At 36.3% G+C, this 14,433-nt stretch overlaps 1 non-coding gene across 1 annotated transcript; it reads left to right on the forward strand.

Moving 5' to 3' along the window:
• The first annotated feature begins 14,225 nt into the window (after positions 1-14,225).
• On the forward strand, positions 14,226-14,298 carry TRNAK-CUU (transfer RNA lysine (anticodon CUU)). The gene has a single exon. It is a non-coding gene; the product is annotated as a tRNA-Lys (tRNA).
• The last annotated feature ends 135 nt before the right edge of the window (positions 14,299-14,433 follow it).

A 14,433-nucleotide genomic window follows, 5' to 3' on the forward strand; every position in this document is an offset into this window, starting at 1 on the left:
CCTTCTTGCTTGAGGGACATCCCAGGAGGTCTTCCTCACTGGGATTTTCGTCCTCCTCCTCCTTGGTGCATTCGGCCACTTTGATTAAATCAATGGCCTTGCACTCTCCTTTTGGATTTTCTTCTGTATTGCTTGGGAGAGTACTGGGAGGAGTTTCAATAACTTTCTTACTCAGCTGGCCCACTTGTGCCTCCAAGTTTCTAATGGAGGATCTTGTTTCATTCATGAAACTAAAAGTGGCCTTTGACAGATCAGAGACTATATTTGCTAAATTAGAATTGTTTTGTTCAGAATTCTCTGTCTGTTGCTGGGAAGATGATGGATATGGCTTACTATTATTCAGCCTGTTGCGTCCACCATTATTAAAACCTTGTTGAGGTTTTTGTTGATCCTTCCATGAGAAATTTGGATGATTTCTCCATGATGAGTTATAGGTGTTTCCATAAGGTTCACCCATGTAATTAACCTCTGCCATGGCAGGGTTCTCAGGATCATAAGCTTCTTCAGAAGCTGCCTCTCTAGTACTGTTGGATGCATGTTGCAATCCATTCAGATTTTGAGAGATCATGTTGACCTGTTGAGTCAACACTTTGTTCTGAGCCAATATGGCATTCAGAGCATCAATTTCAAGAACTCCTTTCTTCTGAGGTACCCCATTGTTCACAGAATTCCTCTCAGAGGTGTACATAAACTGGTTGTTTGCAACCATGTCAATGAGTTCTTGAGCCTCTTCAGGCGTTTTCTTCAGGTGAATAGATCCACCTGCAGAATGGTCCAATGACATTTTCGAAAATTCAGAGAGACCATAATAGAATATATCTAATATGGTCCATTTTGAAAACATGTCAGATGGACATCTTTTGGTCAGCTGCTTGTATCTTTCCCAAGCTTCATAGAGGGATTCACCATCTTTTTGTTTGAAGGTTTGAACATCCACTCTCAGCTTGCTCAGCTTTTGAGGAGGAAAGAACTTATCTAAGAATGCAGTGACAAGCTTATCCCATGAGTCCAGGCTATCCTTGGGTTGTGAATCCAACCATACTCTAGCTCTGTCTCTTACAGCAAAAGGGAAAAGCAAGAGTCTGTAGACTTCAGGATTAACTCCATTTGTCTTTACAGTATCACAGATCTGCAAGAACTCAGTTAAAAACTGGTAAGGATCTTCAGATGGAAGTCCATAAAACTTGCAGTTTTGTTGCATTAAAGCAACTAGTTGAGGCTTAAGCTCAAAATCATTGGCTCCAATGGCAGGAATGGAGATGCTTCTTCCATCAAACTTGGACGTTGGCTTTGTGAAGTCACCAAGCATTCTCCTTGCATTATTATTATTATTTTCGGCCATCTCTTCCTCTTGTTCGAAATTTTCTAAAAGGTTGTTTCTCTTAAAGATGTTTTTGGATTGTTGTAATTTAGCTTCTCTTAATCTTCTCTTCAGAGTCCTTTCAGGTTCTGGATCAACTTCAACAAGAGTGCCTTTATCCCTGTTCCTGCTCATATGAAAGAGAAGAAAACAGGAAAAGAAAGAGGAATCCTCTATGTCACAGTATAGAGATTCCTTTATGTTAGTAGAAGAAGAAAGGGGTAGAAGAATGTAATGTAATGGAAGAAACACAACTGTGAGGATGGCAGAGATGTGAGATGAGATGTTAGGATATGAATGAAGAGAGGTGAAGAGAAGTGTTAGTAATTAAATAATTAAATAGAAGAAGAAAAGAGGAGGGAGGTTTCGAAAATAATTTTGAAAAAGAAGTTAGTGATTTTCGAAAATTAAAGTGAATTGTAATTAAAATTAAATCATGAAACAATTAGTTAATTAAAAAGAATTTTTGAAAAAGGGAAGAGATATTTTCGAAAATTAGAGAGAGAGAAGTAGTTAGGTGGTTTTGAAAAAGATAAAAGATAAACAAAAAGTTAGTTAGTTGATTGAAAAAGATTTGAAATCAAAATTGAAAAAGATAAGAAGATAAAAAGTTAGATAAGATATTTTGAAATCAAATTTTGAAAAAGATAAAATTTTTGAAAAAGATAGGATAAAAGATAAAAAGATATATTTGAAAGAGATATTTTGAAAAAGATTTAATTTTAAAAATTACTTAACTAACAAGAAACTACAAGATAAGATTCTAGAACTTAAAGATTGAACCTTTCTTAACAAGAAAGTAACAAACTTCAAATTTTTGAACCAATCACATTACTTGTTAGTTTATTTTCGAAAATATCAAATAAAGATAAGAAAAAGATTTTGAAAATATTTTGAAAAAGATTTTTGAAATTTTCGAAAATAATAAAAAAATGAAAAAGATATGATTTTTGAAAAAGATTTTGAAAAGATAAGATTTTTAAAATTGAAATTTTGACTTGACTTGTAAGAAACAACTAATTTTGAAAATTTTTTGACCAAGTCAACCCAAAATTTCGAAATTTTGGAGGGAAATAAGGAAAAGATATTTTTGATTTTTAAATTTTTAAAGAAAAACACAAAAATGACCCAAAACATGAAAATTTTGGATCAAGACACAAGATGCATGCAAGAATGCTATGAATGTCAAGATGAACACCAAGAACACTATGAAGATCATGATGAACATCAAGAACATAATTTTGAAAAATTTTTGATGCAAAGAAAACATGCAAGACACCAAACTTAGAAATTTTTAATGCATGGAAAATATGAATGCAACAATGCACATGAAAAACAAGAAAAGACATAAAACAAGAAATCATCAAGATCAAACAAGAGGACTTATCAAGAACAACTTGAAGATCATGATGAACACTATGAATGCATGAAATTTTCGAAAAATGCAAAAAAAATTTTTAAAAGCATGCAATTGACACCAAACTTAAAAATTAACACAAGACTTAAACAAGAAACACAAAATATTTTTTATTTTTATGATTTTCTAATTTTTTTGTATTTTTACTAATTATTTTCGAAAATAAAGTTTTGAAAAACGAAAAATAAAAGAAGAATTTTTAAAAAAGATTTTTGTAAAGAAAATTACCTAATCTGAGCAACAAGATGAACCGTCAGTTGTCCATACTCGAACAATCCCCGGCAACGGCGCCAAAAACTTGGTGGACGAAATTGTGATCACATGTTATTTGTTTATAAAGGATGTTTACTCTTAGGGCACTGTTTATTTTCTTCACAACTCCGTTCAACTAACCAGCAAGTGTACTGGGTCGTCCAAGTAATAACCTTACGTGAGTAAGGGTCGAATCCACAGAGATTGTTGGTATGAAGCAAGCTATGGTCACCTTGCAAATCTCAGTCAGGCGAATTTAAACATGATATTTTATTGGATTAAATAATAAATAAAAAGGAATAATAAAAGGGATAGAATACTTATGTAGATTCATTGGTAGGAATTTCAGATAAGCGGAATGGAGATGCTGTAGAGCTCACGGACGCCTGCTTTCCTATTCCTTCTACTCAATCCTTCTTACTCCTTTCCATGGCAAGCTTTGTATAGGGGTTCACCATCAGCTGTGGCTACTTTCTTCCTCTCGGGGAAATATCCTGTGCGGCTGTCACTCGCACAGCTAATCAGTCTGGAGGCATCACCCATGGTTGATAGCTACATCCCATCCTCGCAGTGAAAGCTAATGCTCACGCACTCTGTCACAGTACGGCCAATCACCGGTTGGTTCCCTCCCCTACTGGAATAGAATCCATTGATTCTTTTGCGTTGTCACTACGCCCAGCAGGTTACAAGTTTGAAGCACGTCACAGTCATTCATTACCGGAATCCTACTCGGACACCACAGACAAGGTAGACTTTCCGGATTCCCAGGATCCTACTCGGAACACCACAGACAAGGTTGGACTTTCCGGATCCTCATAAATGCCGCCATCCATCTAGCTTATACCACGAAGATTCTGTTGGGGAATCTAAGAGATACACATTCAAGCTTGTGTTGCATGTAGAACGAAAGTGGTTGTCAATCACGCGCGTTCATCAGTGAGAATGATGATGAGGGTTATCTAACTCATCACATTCATCATGTTCTTGGGTACGAATGAATATCTTGGAATAAGAATAAGAGAGATTTGAATAAAAGAAAATAGAACTTCATTAATCTTTGAGGTACAGCAGAGCTCCACACCCTTAATCTATGGTGTGCAGAAACTCCACCGTTGAAAATACATAAGTGAAAGAGGTTCAGGCATGGCCGAATGGCCAGCCCTCTCCTAACGTGATCAATGATCTCCTAAGATGAAGAATAAAACAAAACTGAGACCAAAGATGTCTAATACAATAGATAAGTGTCCTATATATACTAGACTAGCTACTAGGGTTTACATGGGTAAGTCATTGATGCATAAATCCACTTCCGGGGCCCACTTGGTGTGTGCTTGGGCTGAGCTTGATCTATCCACGAGCTGAGGCTTCTCTTGGAGTTGAACTTCGAGTTATGACGTGTTTTGGGCGTTCAACTCCGGATCATGACGTTTTTCTGGCGTTTAACTCCAGACAGCAGCATGTACTTGGCGTTCAACGCCAAGTTACGTCGTCATTCTTCGAATAAAGTATGGACTATTATATATTGCTGAAAAGCCCTGGATGTCTACTTTCCAACGCCGTTGAGAGCGCGCCATTTGGAGTTCTGTAGCTCCAGAAAATCCATTTCGAGTGCAGGGAGGTCAGAATCCAACAGCATCAGCAGTCCTTTTGTCAGCCTTCTTCAGAGTTTTGCTCAAATCCCTCAATTTCAGTCAGAATTTACCTGAAATCATAGAAAAATACACAAACTCATAGTAAAGTCCAGAAATGTGAATTTAACATAAAAACTAATGAAAACATCCCTAAAAGTAGCTTAAACTTACTAAAAACTATATCAAAACAATGCCAAAAAGCGTATAAATTATCCGCTCATCAGTTCGCCACTTTCGTTTTTGATTGTTGTCACTCCGGACTTCTTTGGCACTACTTGGACCGGGCTTACCCATTCGCTATCCGAGATAGGATAGATGATGTCCGCTTCAAGTAGCTTAGTGACTTCTTTCTTCACCACCTTAAGAATGGTTGGGTTAAGTCTCCTTTGAGGTTGTCGGACCGGTCTTGCTCCTTCTTCAAGGAATATGCGGTGCTCGCATACTTGGGGGCTTATTCCCACTAGATCCGCCAAACTCCACCCAATTGCCTTTTTGTTCTTCCTCAATACATTTAGCAATTTTTCTTCTTGTTGAGGAGTTAACTCTTGTGCAATTATTACGGGTAGCTTTTGGGCTTCATCAAGGTATGAATACCTTAAGTGAGGTGGTAGTGGCTTCAATTCCATCTTTTGGTCATTCTTTGAAGTTTGAGTTTCCGGATGGTTTGTATGATGTGTGGTGTTTAGATCGCTTGAACTTCCATTTGCTTCTTCAACCATGTACTTCTCATTTAACTTTGCAAGGTGCACTTCGGCAACCATATTATCAATTGGGTCACACCGGAATAGAGAGTGATTCTCCGGTGGATGCTTCATTGCCTCTTCTAGGCTAAAACTCACAACTCTCCCATCTATTTCAAAAGAGTAGGTCCCCGAGTAGGCATCTAGCTTGAATCTAGAAGTTCTCAAAAATGGTCTTCCAAGGAGAATAGATGATGCTCTCTCGGTTTCGCTTGATGGCATTTCAAGGACATAAAAGTCAATCAGAAACACCAATCCTTTTATGTTCACCAATACGTCTTCCGCAACACCCATCACGGTTATTATGCTTTTATCCGCTAGGACAAATCTTGCCGTCGACCTTTTTAGTGGTGGCAACTTCAATACCCGGTAGACGGAGAGCGGCATGATGCTAACACATGCTCCTAGGTCACACATGCAATCTATAGATTGAACTCCATTAACGGTGCAAGTGACCATACAAGGTCCCGGATCATCACACTTCTCGGGTAATGCTCCCATTAAAGCGAAAATAGAGCTCCCCAATGGAATGGTTTCTAGTTCAAGAATCCTATCCTTGTTTATGCATAGATCTTTGAGAAATTTTGCATATCTAGGAACTTGATGGATAGCATCAAAGAGGGGGATGGTTACCTCAACTTTCTTGAACATTTCTACCATTTTGGGGTCGAGTTCCATGCGCTTCCTAGCTTTCTTTGCGAGTGTTGGAAATGGGAGTGGTTGAGCAATTTCTTCTTCCAATGTTCTCTTGGCCTTGGTTGTTTCCTTTGTTGATTGGGCTTCATCCTCAACTATGACTTGTGGTGGTTCCTCTTCCACTACCTCTTCTATATCTATTCTTTCTTCCTCTTGGTCGGTTGTGATAGGACTTGAGTCCTTTGCTTCCCTCTCTTTTAGTTGTGTACCGGATCTAAGGGTGATGGCATTGATGCCCCCCTTTGGGTTTGGTTGGGGTTGAGAGGGAATGACACTTTGGATTGGGGGTTGAGGAGTGGGAGTTGATGGTGTATCCATACGTGCAAGAAGAGCTTGTAGTGTAGAGGTGAGGCCGGTGAGGCCGGAAGCAAGTGTGTTTTGTAATTCTTTTTGGCCTTGGATAATGGTCCGGAGTGTTTCGTCTTGGTTGGAAGGGGTGGTTGCATATGTGAGTTGGGGAGCTTGTGATTGGTTGGGTGGTGGTCTTTGATGTGGTGGTTGATATGTTTGGTAGTTTCTTTGTGGGTTTTGTTGGTTGTATGGTTGATTTTGTGAGTTGTATGGCCAGTTTTGTGAGAAGTTTTATGAGTTGTTGCCCCATCTTTGACCTCCTCCATTGTTGTTGTTGTCTCTATTCCCTTGTTGATGGTTGTCTCTCCAATTTTGATTATTGTGTCCACTTCCTTGGTTGTAGCCTCCTCCTTGATATGGGTGCCCTTGGTTAGGATTACCGCCTTGGTAGTACCCTTGATTGGGTCGGTCATAGAAATTATCGGTAGCCGCCAAGGTATTGTCCTCTTGAAGGCTTGGGCACTCATCCGTGTAGTGAGAGTAGCAAGAGCAAATGCCACATACTTTTTGAGGAACCAATTGTTGGTTGTGTTGTTGAGGTGGTGGAGGGTGTTGTTGGTATGATTGAGGTTGTTGTGGTTGTTGTTGGTTCAATTGGAGTTGCCTCAAGATGGATGTCATCTCATTCAAGGATTGAGTTAGAGCGGTGGTTTCACTACTAGTTGATACCTCATTCACGGTCCTTGGACGGTTGACTCTTCGCCTCATATGTTGATTGGATTCGGCTAAGTCAATGATAAGTTGCCATGCCTCCTCCGCTGTTTTATATTTGGACAAAGAACCATTGCTAGAAGTGTCCAAGAGGGTTCTATCTTGCTCTCGCATCCCTTGACATATGTATCCAAGCAATACTTGAGTGTCTATCATGTGATTAGGGCATGCATCTAGTAGTTTGCGAAACCGTTCCCAATACTCATAGAGTGGTTCCGTCTCACCTTGCACAATACAAGACATTTCCTTCCTTAGCCTATCCATCTTTTCCGGGGGCAAGAATTTATCCAAGAATCCTCTTCTAAGTAGGTCCCAATCGGAGGTGACTTCACTAGAGAGAGTGTAGAACCATTCTTTAGCCTTGTCCTCGAGAGAGAAAGGGAAAGCAAACAACCATATAGCAACTTCATCGGACCCTTCCCGTCTAGTAGTTGAGCATATGCGATGGAAGTCCTTGAGATGTCGAATAGGGTCTTGTGCGGGAAGCCCGTGAAACTTGGGTAAGAGGTTGATCAAAGCGGTCTTCAATTCAAAGTTTGCATTCAAGTTAGGGTGAGTTACATGAAGGGGTTGAAGGACATAATCCGGTGCACCCGCTTCCTTGATGGTAACTCTCCTTGGAGCATCCATGGTATTAGTACCTAAAACAAAAGAAGAATTGTTAGTGAGATTGATGGGAGTATGATTAGTGCCTTCTTTGAATGACGGTTCAAAGTTCACTTCTAATGAGGTGGTTGAGGTGGTGAAAACCTCTTCACCTTTTCCAAACCTTAGCCGCTTCCGAGCTTGTCTAATATGAAACAAAGTTCGTTCTATTTCCGGATCAAAAGGGACTAAGCTCGGATTCGGTTGTGAACGCGTCATGCAATGAAGGGGAAATGGAATTCATTGTAACAATGAGGGGTGAGTCACTTGAACAATTTACAATGAAGTGCAACTATGTACATATACACACGCTTAATCCAAACAATAACATGGCACACTAAGCAAATTCCCTGGCAACGGCGCCATTTTGACAAATGAATTTTTGTCGGTATAGAAATTATCAAATAATCAATCGTAGTATAGTCTAAACCGACGCAAAATCCATCATCAAACAAATCTACAATCTATATCCGAGAGCACTAGTCTCCCGAGTCGTTCTCCCTTGGAATTGCCAAAGTGTGCATCTTATTGGTTTAGTAAGCTTTGTTGAAATTCTTTGAAGGTTTTAGCAAAACAATGAGAAACAAACAATCAATTATCAAGGACTTGGCTTAGGGTTGGCATTAGAAATCCTATCCTTATAGTCCATTCAACGTTGACAACAATTAGGCCTTACTTCATTTAGTTATCCCCTAAGTATAGAAGAAAATCAAATGGAAACAATCAACTTGAGTCACAAGTCCTAGCTTCACCTCATGGGAATCTAGCTTTAGTGCACTCCAAGCCAACTAGCAATCCCTAATTCCAAATCAACTATTGATATAACTATTCAACTTCTTCCAATGACCAAACCCTATGCCAAGTGTAAAAATTCTACTCCATAGCTAGTGTTGACATTTTATCAAACATGTGATGAGCAAAAAAGAAAGTCATAGTAAAATGAGAAGAAAGATGGAATTGAAGGTATTGCAACACAAGGATATAACAGCAAGTCTCAAAGAGTAACAATGAAAATCAAATTCACAAAGTATGGATGAAATCCAAAATTACAAAGTTGAATTCTAAATCTATGAGAATTGATCAATTACAACTACTACTTGAAATTGGAGAAGAGAACCTATGACATGAACAAAGTGGCATGAGAATTGTAATGGATCTCACCAAAAAGTGACTGAAAATTCAGGAATTGGATGAAGATGAACCCTAATGAAAAGCTTGGAATTTCCCTCTTCTTCTCCCAAAAATGTAACTAACTTCTCCCCAAAATATCTAATTCTAGAAAAATGAACTAAGTGTGTTGAACCCTTGCTCCCTTGGTCTTCTTAAGCTTTTCCCCGCCAAGGTATTTCCCAAAAGTGGGATTCTTAACTACCTCCACGCCTAAGTCACGTGACTTCTAAAAAAATCATATTCGCGAATCGGCGCGCACGCGCAAGGTACGCGCACGCGCCGTCGAGGCGTCTTGTAATGTGCGCGGAGGCGTGATGTACGCGTGCGCGTCCGTGAAGGTCATGGCTTAGCCGCTACCCAAGCCGGCTCGTGGCTTGGCTCTTAGTCTCGGCTTCACGTTGCTCTATCCGCGCGGACGCGCCAGGTGCGCGCACGCGCCCTATGCGGGAATCCCCAAGGCTCAACTCTCATGCTTCTTTCCTTTGCACCCGTCTTCCTTCTCTCTTCCGATCCATTCCTACTCTATATCCTGAAACCACTTAACACACAAGTCACGGCATCGAATGGCATCAAGAGAAGATTAGAAATGTATCTATTTTAGTGCAAAATAAGCATGTTTTCCTTCATGAGGCAAAACTAGGAAAGGAATGCAAACTCTTGTATTTTCATATAGAAAGTGTGTGGAATCATTGATAAAACCCCTGAAATCAGCACAAGATAAACCCTCAAAAATGGGGTTTTTCAGTATTATTGACATAGTCAACTAAAGAGTGGTGAATAAGACCATGGTTTAGATGAATATCGGTTAAAATTTGTGTCTCTGTTTTTGAATGTGTGTGTGGGTGGGAAGGATTCATCCCTGGTTGTTGTACACATACAATGTGAAATTCCTCTATCTCATGCAAAATACATTCTTACTGCTAGTTATAATGCATTGATGTTTTGTTAAAATTGTGCTGAAAATCTTGATGAGTAAAAAATTTGTATTATGTTGTTTGTGCTAGGTTTTGTACTGCTGCATATTTGTTCATTTCACCTCTTCATGTTTTAGGAATGGCTTTGGTTGGTCTCGTTTTTGAAGTATTTATTTTATTTTTAATAATTTGTTCCTATCTCATGATACGCTTTCAGGTCTCTAGAGGTTATGCCAATGTTCCATGGGCAAAGGAAGATAAAGTTAAGGTAATTAGACATTGTTTATGTTATAATTCCTTAATACAGTTGGTGCACGAAATTGTGATCATCAACAATGGCGCCAATAGACTTGGAGCTCTCAAACGTGAATCACACTTTGTCACAACTTCGCACAACTAACCAGCAAGTGCACTGGGTCGTCCAAGTAATACCTTACGCGAGTAAGGGTCGATCCCACGGAGATTGTCGGTATGAAGCAAGCTATGGTCATCTTGTAAATCTCAGTTAGGCGGATTCAAATGGTTATAATGGTTTTTGAATATAAAGATAAATAAAGCATAAAATAGAGATAGAGATACTTATGTAATTCATTGGTGGGAATTTCAGATAAGTGCATGAAGATGCTGTGTTCCTTCTGAATCTCTGCTTTCCTACTGCTTTCATCTAATCATTCTTACTCCTTTCTATGGCAAGCTGTATGTAGGGCGTCATCGTTGTCAATGGCTACTTCCCATCATCTCAGTGAAAATGGTCCAAATACTATGTCACAGCACGGCTAATCATCTGTCGGTTCTCGATCATGTCAGAATAGAATCCAGTGATTCTTTTGCGTCTGTCACTACGCCCAACACTTGCGAGTTTGAAGCTCGTCACAGTCATTCAATCCCTGAATCCTACTCGGAATACCACAGACAAGGTTCAGACTTTCCGGATTCTCAAGAATGCTGCCAATGACTTCTAGCTTATACCACGAAGATTCTGATTAAGGAATCCAAGAGATATTCACTCTAGCTTTCGCTTGTACAACGGAAGTGGTTGTCAGGTACGCGTTCATAAGGACGGATGATGATGAGTGTCACGGATCATCACATCCATCAGGTTGAAGTACGAGTAATATCTTAGAATAAGAATAAACTTGAATTGAATAGAAGAACGATAATAATTGCATTAATTCTCGAGGTACAGCAGGGCTCCACACCTTAATCTATGGTGTGTAGAAACTCCACCGTTGAAAATACATAAGTGATAATGGTGTTCATTGGCTTCGGCCCCGGAGAGGGAACCAAAATAACCAAGACGTGGTCAAAAGACCCTCAATACAATAGTAAAAAGTTCTATTTATACTAAATTAGTTACTAGGGTTTACAGAAATAAGTCTTAGTGCAGAAATCCACTTCCGAGGCCCACTTTGGTGTGTGCTTAGGCTGAGCTTGAGTTTTACATTTGCAAAGGCTTCTCTTAGGGTTAAACGCCAAGTTGTAACATGTTTTTGGCGTTTAACTCTGGTTTGTGACGCGTTTCTGGCGTTTTACTCCAGAATGCTGCATGGAACTGGCGTTGAATGCTAGTTTGCGTCATCTTAACTCAAATAAAGTGTGAACTATTATATATTGCTGGAAAGCCCTGAATGTCTACTTTTCAACGCAATTGAGAGCGCGCCATTTGGAGTTTTATAGCTCCAGAAAATCCATTTCAAGTGCAGGGAGGTCAGAATCCAACAGCATCAGCAGTCCTTTGTCAGCCTCCTATCAGATTTTTGCTCAGGTTCCTCAATTTCAGCCAAAAAATACCTGAAATCACAGAAAAACACACAAACTCATAGTAAAGTCTAGAAATGTAAATTTTGCATAAAAACTAATAAAAACATCCCTAAAAGTAGCTAGATCCTACTAAAAACTACCTAAAAACAATGCCAAAAAGCGTATAAATTATCCGCTCATCAACAGTTCAGGCTGATGTAGAAGAAATTGTGCTTAGATTGTGATTGATAAACGAAGAAAATATGAAATTATAACTGACTGAATATGAATCTAAGTTCAATGAATTATTTATTTATATTTCATTTAGGTTAGATTGAATTGTTTTAAAAAATTTTGTTCGTCCTTGAGCCACTGTGCTTGTTATTTATGGGATCAGAATTTTGTAGTCTTATTTTTTCTTGATTTCATCTATAGGTCTCATTGGTTATGTTTGGTGGCTCTGAAAAGTATGTCTTTGCTTTGTATGTTGCAGTAGTGAAAGCTAATTCAGCCAAAAAAATCGAGTTTGAGAGTTTTCAGTTTATTAAGGCAATTAAGAATAGTACTATAGTTTTTCAGTTTATAAGTGGCTTGTATGTGAAGAAAAAAATTTTAAAATTTATATTAGACTATAATTTTAATTTAGAATGTTTATTTATAATTTATTTATTATTTTATTATAAAACAATTTTTACAGTTGAACTATAGTTAAATTGGTTAGACCAGTAAATTAATGAACTAATGATTAAAGCGGTTTAATGATCGGTCTGATTTTTAAAATCTTGATAACCTTAAACCCTAAATTCTACACCCTAAACTCTAAACCCTAAACGTGAGAACAATTAGATTGAGGAACGCATTTAAGAAATTACTTTTAAAATATTAGTTCACAAAATGTAATTTATTATAAATAAAGTGATTAGTGATAATTAAAATGTCTTTAATAGAAAAAAAATTGAATAGTGATCATGTTTTTATATAGTTCGTAAATTTATATATTTTTTGAAAAATAAAAAATTTAGGGATTGAGATATTACCTTAAAACTCAATATAAATAAAGCATATAATAAGATTGAATAGAACTATTTAAGGAAGGTAATGCAAAATTAAGATTATGCCATAGATGTATTAATTGGTTAAAAGAAAGATAAACTATTAAAACTATATTCGAATTATTTTGACGTTGATAAAATATTTTTAAATTTTGTTATTGATAAAAATATCCTTAAATTATTTAAAGAACAATAAAAGTGTCCAACATTAAATATGTATTCTCAAAAAATACTTTAGAAATGAAATTTTAATGTGATTTTTAAACATAATTAAAAAATAAAATATTTTTATCTTTACAATTTGGTAATTTTTCGTTAAATATATATATATATATATATATATATATATATATATATATATATATATATATATATTGTGGTTTTTTTTGTCAACAACCAATAATACTTTTAAAAAATAAAAAAATCTAAATGTCAAATTTTTATCCAATTTTTTGTATGTATTTTTTAATAGCTATCTAATTATTTTTATAAAATTTTAAATCAAATGTATATATATGCAGTTCGTTAAATACAAAAAACGTTTACTGCTTATATAAAAAAATTATTTTTTTGATATTTTTTTGATATTTTTAAATAATTTAATAATATTTTTGTCCATAATAAAATCTAAAAATATTTTTGTGAGTATCAAATAATTCCAACGTATTTTTGGTGGTATATCCATAAAAGAATGTGTAATTATTGAATCTTATTTTATTGTTGTGGTACGACAATCTCAATTTACAGACGATTGTGTTCTGTATTGTATGGCTAACAATCAAGCATGCCAAATATTAATGCAAATCTTCAAGGCAGGGACGAATGCTTTGATATTGTTATGGGACAAGTATCCTATTAGAATTTGAAAATTTAGGAGTAGTATATAAATAATAATATTATATTTGTCTTCTATTATGTTGTTAAATTTGATTTCAGTATATTAAATTATTATAAAAATTATTTATTAAATTTGACTCTACTAATAATATATAATATCTTTGTGTTAAAATAATCTCAAATTAAAATTTAATTTTCACAGTTTTAGAAGTTATCTAATTTGTTTTTATTATTTAAGAAAAAGTTATTTAGTAATTATTAATAAATTTAAGTATAATTAAATAATTTTATTAAAAATATTATTTAACATTTGTTAAATGTGATAATATACTTACTTATCAATGTTGTTCCTTTTTACTTTTGGGTTCCCCATTTTGCATTTGTACTGATGTCCTAAGTTTGGATCTACTTGTATTCATTTACTCTTTTAATGAAAATATATATTTTTAGTTAAAGAAAAGGAGAGACAGTAACAAAAAAATATAATCTCCATATCTTATTTAGTAGTACTATGAAATAAGGCATCAAAATTGAATGAAGGAAACAATTATCTTTTTCCACTCATCAACCTTTTATTTTTTTTTTTTATTTTGTAAATTTAATAGCTAAGGTTAATAATATATAGAGTAATTAAATTTTACTAAGAGTTGAAAGAAAAATAATTGTACATATATATATATATAACTAAGTTAAATTTTTAAAACAACCAGCCCGTCTAGCTCAGTCGGTAGAGCGCAAGGCTCTTAACCTTGTGGTCGTGGGTTCGAGTCCCACGGTGGGCGTTTTTTATAATTTTTCATTTCCTCCATTTCCATGGCAGAGACAAGGCGAAACGTGCCTTCTTTGTATGTATTTTTTAGGTGGCCCAAATGCGCTTCTTAAAAGCGTTTAAATATTTTTGTTTGGTCAACATAATG

The sequence above is a fragment of the Arachis stenosperma genome, chromosome 10 (genome assembly GCF_014773155.1).
Source record: "Arachis stenosperma cultivar V10309 chromosome 10, arast.V10309.gnm1.PFL2, whole genome shotgun sequence".
NCBI lineage: Eukaryota > Viridiplantae > Streptophyta > Magnoliopsida > Fabales > Fabaceae > Arachis > Arachis stenosperma.